The sequence below is a fragment of the Falco naumanni genome, chromosome 2, assembly GCF_017639655.2.
Source record: "Falco naumanni isolate bFalNau1 chromosome 2, bFalNau1.pat, whole genome shotgun sequence".
Lineage (NCBI taxonomy): Eukaryota > Metazoa > Chordata > Aves > Falconiformes > Falconidae > Falco > Falco naumanni.
In genome coordinates this window covers 75,613,320-75,624,232 of record NC_054055.1, presented here as the reverse complement: position 1 = coordinate 75,624,232, position 10,913 = coordinate 75,613,320, and the positions used below count along the sequence as shown (strand labels likewise).

Genomic DNA, 10,913 nt, shown 5'->3' with positions numbered 1-10,913 from the left:
ACCCTCAACTTGGAGTTCTAGCTTTAAACACGTGGTTTCATTCATATCCTCATCCTTGATATCTATAATTCATATCTGTAATTAGTTAATGGTTCTCACTTTGAAACACTATTCAAAACAATGAATATTTTGACTTGTAAGAGAGCAAATGCATGGAGGAGACCAGAGGAAGGCAAGAGAAACCCAGTTAAGAAAGACTCTTTGGATTACCTTAACACAACTTCAACAGAAATGTGGGTGGAAAGTCTTCCTCTCTGCTGCATATTCAGAGCACTACCCTGTTCACTGATTGAGTTCTGCACTCTTCCATTTGGGACCACCCCAGAGCATCCCTGGGACTCTCAACTCCTGGAGGGCAATCAAACATTATTCTAATCCCTCTCGCTGCTCTCCAGGACTGCAAATAATTTTGTCATGTTCCTGGTGTTTCTGATTGTTAACTGTTTGACAACCAAGCTTGCCCTGTGTTAATCTCCCTTCCTGAGGCACCAAGCAGGGCTGCAACCTCTATTCCATTGACACGAGGTCAGATTTTGCTTCTTATTAGTGAAGACTTTTTTTTCTTGGGCATGGTTTTAGGGAGTGTGGAGATTGTTCTCAAACATGACATTCAATTAAAAGCATGGGCCAGAATGTCTTCTCAGGCATTAGAGGGTGGGATTGTTCCTTTTCTGCCAAAAATACTGCTTAGTAGTGGGTTGCTGTATGTGCCACCCAAGAAAGCAGTCTAAAATAAAGAGATTAATACTTATTTTTGAAGAATGGAATTTGTACTGTAGTCATTCTACTGTTCTCCAGGATCTGCTGTTATTTGAATAACAGATTTGATAATAGATTGAAGTTATTTGAATATTCTAAAAGTTAAAACCCCTGTTATTATATATGTATAATAAATATCTAGTATCTTTTATTCTTTTTTGGTACTTCCCCACCTCCCTTCTCTAACAGGTGGAAAAGGAACGGGAGGGTGGGAAGGAGGGATCCATGTCCCAGGAACGGGAGTGTTGCCTGCAGGGACAGTTATCAATTATGACAAGCCTTGTGGACATTTTCCCAACTGTGGTTCACCTGCCTGGAGGGGCAGTGCCTCAGGACAGGTACAAAGGTGGCATCATAAACCATACTTACTCCCCTTTTTTTGTTTAGATAGAAGCTGACTGTATATGTCATGCATCCAAACAGCCACAAGTTAAATTCTGCTTGTTTCTAAACCAGGCAATTCCCTAGCTTTCTTTCTGTGTAGCTTCCCCATCTTGTCTGCTTATATGGGAAAGGCAAAGGAAACCCATATGTTTTATTAAAGGTTGTTTAGCTAACTCAGTTTTCTAATCACTGAAAGGCAACCTGGTTGATTTGGGACACTGGGATGATGGAACACCACCACCCCACCCCACCACCCCAGAAAAAAAAAAAATCTCAAAAAAAACTAAACCAAAGTTGCCCCGTTTCATTTTGCTTTTTATCAAAAATTCACAGATGCTCACAAAGCTGGTTGATCCTGTTAGAGTACCAGGACAGGCCCTTTCCAAGTCTAGGAAGCTCATGAATAGGGAAGGTGGAACAAATGGCACATGGTCTGCATTTGGCTGGCAGTGTGGGAGAAGTAGCATCCTCCACAGTAAAGGATTTGTAGCATTGAGTTAGACTCCTCTAAAGAACAGGAGAAAGTGTGGGTGGCTAAGCCATTTGAGCAAGAAGCATAAAAGGACTGGTGGTGTGTAACTAAACCAACTGTTAGTCAATTCAGTAAGTGGCTTTTTACCTTTTTTTTTTTTCTTTCCCCCCCCCCCCCCCCCCCCCCCCATTTTATTACAAAGCCTCAAGCTCACAGAGCTATCAGTGACTTCAGTGACTTTCATTTCAGGCAGAAAAATTAAAAGCTGTGAACCATGTCTTCACTATGGTTATCGCTTACTTCCAGGAAGATTACAGTAATGGTGAATTATCTCCCCAGGCAGGATGTGTCAACTAGCTGTAGTTGCAAAAACTGCTAGTAACTGCTAATCACTTGTCTCCACCCATCCACCCAATTAAAAATCTCCAGGCTTATTAGCTAAACAGTAGCTGGGTTTAGAAATGATACTTGAAATTGTAATGCTGCATACATAAAGAGTGAGTACTGCTTATACTCCAGCTGCAGACTGAAATTCTTAAGCAGCCTGGTGGCTCCTGTCCTCTCCATCAGGGTAACTGATGGGCGCACCTTGCTGCCTTTGCGCTCCGGGCATGAGTTCGTGTTTCACTGCTGCAGTGTACTTCTGTGTGCAGTGCAGTGGCACCAAAAGGACAGTGAGTATAAACACCCTGCTCCTGCAGATCAGACATGATGTAATGACCTCTAGCTTGCAATAGGTTATCACACAAAAACATATGTACAGGTATTTGGAGTAAGTTTATTGCCCCGAACTCTCAGTTCTTCTGCAAGGTGCAGAATGGCTGCATTGTTGGTTGTCCTGCCTTGCCCAAGATGAAAGGGGTTTGCTTCCTGCATAGCCTAGCTTCAAGAATAACACTGTTGTTGCAGCCTTTCTATCGCTTTTGCTGCAAAAGCATTTGGGATCAGATTTAGTGTAAGATTGAAGAAGAAGGAACTACACACATAAGGTCTTTATCTTAAGTGGTAGTTTGTTTTCAGTAGCTCTATCCTGCTGTGGCAGTAGACAAGCTGTGACGCTTTCCTGAGCTTTCAACAACCACCCAATCTTTGTTGATGTCGCCCTCCATTATTACAGCATAAAAGAGAACGGCCCGGTAGCTGTGTCCTTATTCCCGCTGAAAACAGAGGATGGCATTTGCGTGACCTGGATGCCAGGTGCCCAGATCTGAGCTTGTTGTTTTATAGCCACTGAGGAGATGCAGGTGTTTACAGGGTGTTATTCACCTCCTTCTGATTAGCATATCTGGGCTAGACCAGTCAGGCCTGTTTCTCCACTGACTGAAAAGGGAGCTGAGACTGACCACATCAGATATAAAAATCATCCTTACATTAATTTAAAGTTAGTTGAGATGACTCGCACCTTCTGTGACTATATGATGTGATAGTAAGTGATGACATGACGGTAAGCTGATGAATTCATGGGGATACTGTACTCAGGTTTTTTCCTTCTGCACAGCTGGAGAAATGCAGAAGCTGATGGAGTAGGCTATGACTACTCATCTTCCCATCTTTTAGAAACTTGAATCAGCCCCTTTATTTTTTCTTTTGCTTTTTCTATCTGTGAAGTGAGAGAAGAATTACAGAGCTCTTGTGCGACTGCAAATAGGTAGCAGTTACAAATGCTAGGGCATTCCACCATCAGCAGCTGTTCACATTCAGCTGGTCCACTGACAAAGAGCTGGCTGTTCAAAGACCACTTTGAGCACTGACCACGGGGTGAGACAACCATAGGAAGCCCAGCAAGAAATCCTTCTGATGTCAGAATGTCCACTGGGTGATATTTCTTGTGCCCATTTACATTTCTTTTATGATGCTTTCTGATACGATGATAGTATCAAGCTAAGAATCTACTTGCTCAGTGACTACAAAACTTACTTGTTACTGCCAGTTTCACCCTGAGGTTAGTGCCCTCACCATCACACCACATTTGACACAAGCATGGCTCCCAGGTGGGATGTCACTGCTCTTGGCCAACAGGAAACATGGAAGAAAGGGATAAGGACTAAATGTGAGTATGTGGTGCCAGGTGCCATGCTGGAATTTTATTTTTAGGTTCTTGATTCCCAAAGATAAATCTGGGTACTTCATCCAAGGAAAAATATTTAAGCTATACAAGCCATGTAGTATTTGAGGAGCTATGCCTTCAGGGTGACATCCAGAGCAACCTGCACACTGCTTAAGGAGCTATATGGTAGAAAACGCTAAGTACAAGGGTGAATCATACATAAATCCAATTCTTCCATGGAGTGGAGCACCTTCAAGTCTTCCAGGGAAGGTTGGTCATTTCTTTTTTTCTCTTGGGAATCCTCATTCTTTATTTTCTCTGCAGAGAATAAATGCTAAACCCATTTTTGTCTAAGAATTAGGAACGGTGTTAATTTAAAGAAGAAAAAAAAAAAGAAAAAGAAATAAAGAAAAGGGAAAGAGTGCTGCGACTTCGGCTTTTCTGCTTTGCAGCCGGGAGGTAAGGCCTTGACAGCCCTTTCAGGGCTGCTGCCATGGGGCAGAACTGCTGTGGGGCTGCTGCTCGGCGCAGCTGCAGGCAGGGCCTGGTCTGGGCAGCTCCCTCTGCCTTGGTGCTTCCCGCTGGGCAGGACGTTTGGATGACCTGATAACCAACACGGCTATGAAATGGGGTGACACCAGTGAGAGAACCACCCTTAAAATGCTCGAGGCTAAAATTTTGGCTGTCCTAACTACTTACTTATCTAAGCAGACCAGGACTCGATTCCTCCTTCTGTGTGTTTGGCCACAATTAAAATATATCATCGCTACACGACACATGCAAATGACCACTCTGCATCTTTCCTGCGGAAATTGGGTCTCTGCAGCAATTATAAATCAAGATTAGTTGAACCAACTCCATAACCTAAGGCTTTAAGCCATCAGTATCTCCTTCTGTCGCAGTCACGGTCACTTTTTTTATTAGGCACCTTGATGGGACGGAAAAAAACCATGGGAGGAGGGACTGGTGCGCCCCTTCTCTGGTAAGCACGAGGAGCAGGCCAGCGGTGGAGGGAAATGCTTGGCAGGGGAGAGCTGCAGCGCGGTGCTGCGCCCCCCAGAGCGCCCCGCTGCCCCCGGCCCCGCGCCGCGGCGGGCAGGCACTAGGGCCCGGGGCCGCGGGCACAGCCGCCGGGCCGCGCGCCCCTCAGCCGGCAGCGCCGGAAGCGAAGGCGCCGCCAGGGGGCAGCGCAGCACCTCCAACGGCCGCAACGGCGGCAACGGCCACAACGGCCGCCGGGGGGCGCCTGTCAGACGTCAGTGAGTGCTTTAGACGAGGAGGTTATAAAAACGTAAAATAAAATAAACCCTCCCTGGCTCTCGGGCACAGTCAGCCGCTCCGCTTTTCATTTTCACATCTCGAGGCGCCCTGTAGGAAAAGCAGCCCACACCCGCGGGACCTGTGGGCACTCAGCGGGGAGCTGTGGGGCAGCACCGGGGCCCCACCGGGCACCCCCCGCCATGGGCACCCCCCGCCATGGGCAAACCCCCCACCATGGGCAAACCCCCCACCATGGGCACCCCCCACCATGGGCAAACCCCCCCGCCATGGGCAGCAGCTGCACCTCGAGGCGCTGTGCCCACCGGTGCCCACCTGCGCTCCGTGCCCGAGGCCCGACCCACCGCACAGCGGCAGAGCCGGGCAGCCCCGCGCCCCGAGGAGGGCTGCGCCGTCCCGTAGGGAGCACACAACAGCCTGTGCTCGGCAGAAACTTGAGAGTCGCTGCCTTGAATAGTGCTCCCCAAGTACCCAATACTCAGCTCGGCAGGGAGTTAGAGACTGACAGTGAAGAGTTCAGCTCTTACAGCTGCCACCGGAGCAGCGAGAGATCAGTTCACCTGATGCGGTCTGGTGCCAAGCTGGCCCCACAGCAGAACTGCCAGTAGCTCCAGGCTCGGTCACGTCTAACCCTGCACCCACTTACCCATCTGCTCTACATAAAGCAGAACAGCAGTCAGAAACTCAAGTCTCCTATGCCTTCAAATCCGTCTCCATTCTTAGAGATCTCTCTTCATTTCTTTGTAATGTGTATTTTTTTCCGGACAGAGAAAGTTTCTGGGCAGAGAAAGCTATGTTTTAACTGCAGTGGCTCCTGCAGAGAATTCCTACTAGAAGTCATGCTGCACTTCCCTAGCAAAGCTAAATACATCCTCCATCAAGGGATGCGTTTGAAGAATTGCTTTTCAGTCTAAAGAACTGCTGTTCTCCTCACCTAGCTTCCACCTCTTGCTCTCCCAGGGTATGTAAGGTGTGTCTACATTACAATTTCAGTTCAGATCAGAAGCGTGCTTTTGAAGCAAATCCCTCTTGAGCGTACCCACTCGTGCTTTGGGTTGCGTTGTGGAATGGGCTTGGAGATCAAGACTTTAGTTTAGATGAAACTAAACTGTAAGGTAGGCTCCAGGATCATACCTAATATGCTCTAATCACTAAAAGATGTAGAGACAGGACCAGACAAGAGTCAGCTCCCACTAAAACACCCCCCCACAAACACAGCATGGATGTAAAGCCATCGATATGTGTTCTGCTCCACAGATCAGTTTCTAACAGCCCACACTACCTGTAACATAGACACAACATGCAGATGCAAGCTATATTTTGTGGTATTTTGTGTTCTATGAAGCCACACAGAGCTTCATCTCCTGTGCATGCCTTTCCGCAGTTTTTCCCATCGAACCACAACTGTTCGTGGCAAGGAGGTTGAAAACAATGTGACTTTCTGCATATGAAAGAGTGGCTAATCAAATATTACCATGTAGCTCAGCCTTCAGGCAAGCCAGAAATTCCGATACTTTACTTCAACTGCCAATAATTCTGACTCGGCTGACAGACTTTTAAAAGTCTGGTTTAGCTCATTTACAAGTATATCATGCTCGTTTTACATATTTATTGTCTGTTTACTTCTATCTATTGGACAGGCTAGATATGAAGCCATTGTGCCTTGATGTCACCCAGGCAGGGCCCATCAATTAAGCCCTTCACAGAAGCCAGAAGAATCCTTTGTCTGTATGTTAAAGAGTCCTTTCCTCTACCACAGCACAATAAGGCTTATTAGTGACAGTCCATTTCTTTCTGCTCGTTAAACTGATTGATTGTTACCAGATGGGTTTGAGAGATGTTTGGATTGAAGAAGCAGGTTTCCTTTCCCTTGGACACATTACTTTAACATGTTGCCTTAAAATTCACACACATCCTTCAAATTCTGTCACAGCTACTTGTAGCAAATTGTGTATGCCTCCTTGCCTCTTGGAGATAGATGAGTGAAACCCCTGCTGCTTTCATCAGCTCTGATTTCTACCACCTTTTTTTTCTTTTATCCTTCTGTAACCCAGCTGTCTACTCAGATCACCAACACAGGTTAATTACAATCAGCCCCCCTGTATCCTTCAGAATGAACTAACAAGGACCTGGCTCTCTTCTACTCTGCAACTCTAGTAATTATTTGCAGCTGTGAAAAGTGAATGTTAAAAGTTTGAAGAATCAGAACAATTGTCCTCAGACACTCTACACTTATTACTTACAACTTATACACTGTACAGTGATTTGAAGAAATTCAGCTCAACTATTTATGGAAAACAATGACTAGTTAGTTTCATTTTTCTGAACACTGATCACAAATTTGTATGCATAGCTAGGTAAGTCTACCTGTCCATCTCATTTTTTGTCTGTTAAATGGTTATTTTAGCACTATCACAATAGCGCTCTGACTAGAGCCAGCTAATCAGAAAAATGCATATGGCCCACAGTGCTTAGCTCACTCTAACAAGTATCTATGCTACCTGAGCAACAGACGTAAGACCCAAATCCCATGCTTGGGGAACCCTCATATAACAGAGGATGCTTGCGTTTTTGTCATGAGACAAATGCTTATCTAGTCACAAGACAGGGAAAAGTAGGAGGTCACAGAGCACATCCCAGCCAACACCGAAGCACACACCCAAAGAGACCTAAGGAATACCTGTCCTTAGTAAGCCATCAGGAAGCGAACCCATTTCCTTTAAGAAATCCACCTTCTGCATCCTTTCTCTCTTAATTTCAGAAAGGGAGATATCTAAAATCTGTAACATTTCTAAATGTATTATGCCAAAACTTTTCAGAACCATTAAGACATCATCCCTTCACAGAAGTGCAGAAGCTTAGCTTAGCAGGATGTGGAAACCATGGGGTGGAAATAAATAGATACATAGCCAGTCAGGCCACCAGCCAGAAGCTGCATATTTTAAGCTAAAATATTACCTGAGCTTTCATATCTGTTATTTATTCCCCCTCACCTTTTAAGAGGTTTAAAAATTTTATTTATTAATAAAATACATTCTAGCAGTAGTGATAAGACAGAGACAGAAGAATAAAGCTGCAGGGTCCAGTCATGATGAACAGCTCTGGGGACAAGGAAGGAAAGTTCAGCTGATTCCATTGAACCAAAAAGAAAATGCCATGTAGAGACAATGCAGTTGTCAGCTATTTGTGTTCAATGCATTACAGAAATGGCTCCACATGTTGAATATTCCCTTTCTTCTCCCTTTTTCAGACATAATATCTAACTGCTGCCTTCTTCCTGGGCACATCCATGCCTTCAAGCTCAGCTTAGTGCTTTCTAAATGCAGGGCAAGGAGTAGGGTAAAAAAGATGGAGGAGGAAGGAAAAAATCTCCTATTGAACTGCTTTCAGAACTGCTAGTATTTTGTCATTTCTTCATTAGAAGTTACAGACCCGCATTTATGCCATGGTCAGTACAAGAGCTTGATAAAGTACAAGCTCTAAAGCTGCAAACTAGTTGCCTCCATCACATTATCTTAAAAACTAGACTCCAGATTTTACTGTTTTCATGGCTGAAACTACCACCCTATTTGAAAGTGTGCTGGAACATGAACATGGAAATGAACTGTGGTCAGTTTCTGCCCAGGTGCTCTTCTTCATAGAGACGTACAGAGCCAACAGAACTACCTACCAGCACTTCCATTTTCCCCACTAAGAGGCATGCAGAATTTTACAAGGACACAAGAAAGTGGCAGAGGCTCCCTCTGCACCAGAAATATTAGACTCTAACCATCCACATGGTGTATATGGCCCTGCATGTACCCAGAGCCAAGGTGCACCCATGAACCATGAAAAGCATTCTGAAACCCTGCCAGCTCCCAAAAGACCCTTTCCCTGTATGTGACAACCAGGACATAAGCTTGCCCTAGGAATGACAAAGCAGATCACTTAAAATGTGAACCAACCTTTCAGGGACATCCCCTGACCCCTAATGCCATTAAGCTGTTCCAATGTGCTGCTTCTGTGACAGGTGGGACTGTATGGAAAGCTCATTATGCCAGTCCAGTATTCCAACCAGAACCCTCTGAGGCCTGTTTTGAAAGAGGAATTTGCCCATGTTCAGGGATGGTATAACCCATCGTGACCCTCCGCTGCTGTTTGATCTCTTACAAGATCCTTCTGACGTGAATCCTCTATCAGCTGACACTGAGCCCTTGACACTGTAACGAGAATAGGAAAAGCTACAGAAGAGCATTGCAAGACCCTGACTCCAGTTGCACAACAGCTGTCTCCTTACAATAATATATGGAAGCCATAGCTACAGCCGTGCTGTGGCACATTCCTGTTCTGTTGGTGTGATGAAGAAAACCACCAAGCAGATGACGTACTCTTAATACCAAAAATCACAGTACAGTTAGCTTTTAAAAAGCTGATAGTATTCACATTTACATGACTACAGTCATAGAGAGATATGGGTCAAATTACACTGGAATAACTGAAAGGGACATTGTTGATGCTTTTTCTTCAACCTTTTCTCTTACCCACAGAAATACAATGAGCCTGTAGTTTAAAAAAAATAAAATATATATATATAGGCTCCAAATATATTCTGCCTATAGGTCACTTGTATAATTTATCCCTCAAGTGCCTAATTCTGGATCAAATACTCAAATAAATAAAATGTATTTCCTTGCTGATTTTCAACTCAAGTAAATTATAAATGATAGAAAGCAAACTTTAACTGCAGCTGTTTATACAGGTGATATACATGTTAAGGCAACAAGACTGAGCCAAAGAGGGGATCTCTATTCAGGCCTTATCTTCTTAATGAAAAAAACTGTCCTGTGTTTAAAAGCACAATTGCACATTTAATTTGGAAACATACTGAAACACACTGGCCTCAAAGAAATAAATACCTACTAATTTATAGCAATTTTTTGCCTCACTTGTACATTCATTTATCTATTATTTAAGAATTCCCAGGAAAAAACTGAACTGACAAGTATGTTTTAAAAATCAGGTAGCTAAAGTTATCATCTCAAGTTCAGCAGCAAAGTATGGAGCTATTCTGAAATGCTAAACCACAGTGATTCCTATTGGCATACATTTTCCATGTTGTTAAGTGATCTCTGAGAGCACTGAAAATCATCACCCAGCTGCCTTGGCAAGATAGGTCCCAAATTTCATGATCTGCGAGACTAATTCATCAGCTGCATGTCCCACTTGAGTGGCAATGCTCCTGATTTCAGAAGAGTGCTATTATGCTACATTAAAAAAAAAAAAAAAAAAAAAAAGTGCTTTGTTTTGTGAGACAGCACTTTGTTTTCGGTAGGTGTTAAAAAATTCACTGCACACACTAATCACTTCAGCGTACAGGTCATCTTGTCCAAGCCAAAGAAGTGTCAGCACTCTGTACTGTCATTAGGGAAAGGGAGGGAATTAAAATATCTAATCCTCTCTTGCTGCCCTCAGGTTAAATAAATCAGTCTCTCTCTATATATAATCCTAACCATGCTCTTGCAGGGTTTTCATGTCAAATCCGATTTTTAAGCACAGGCTTCTGCATTTTCTGCTTCAAAAAAAGTAGATTGTGTGTCAGAGACTTTGATTCGAACTTCTAAGCCTTCCTGAACACTGTGTATTCACTCTACCACACAGATAAAGGTCAGCAAGATTTTAAAAGAAGGGATGGTAAGAACAGTACAGTAGGTGCTTCAGGCAACTTGTTTCCTTAAAACTAGCTGCCTCGCAGAACCCCACCAGCGCAGCTCCGTTCAGTACCAAGGTTGTAAGGTTGTCTGTGTGTCATTTTTTGCCTTTTAGAAATGGGAGGAGATAAGGCGGCCCACAGCAGCTGGTAATCCCAGAGCAGCGCGTGGTGTGCTCAGATCTTGAGCTGCAACAGCAGGTCCCAGCCCTTTCACCAGCCTCAGGACAAAAGAGTGTGTACGCCTGGACTGTGCACCTTTTGCAGTGTTTTCACGCAAGCTCCTG

General features: G+C 44.3%; 1 pseudogene; it reads left to right on the top strand.

Moving 5' to 3' along the window:
* Positions 1-632: 632 nt before the first annotated feature.
* On the top strand, positions 633-9,374 carry LOC121083607 (annotated as a pseudogene).
* The last annotated feature ends 1,539 nt before the right edge of the window (positions 9,375-10,913 follow it).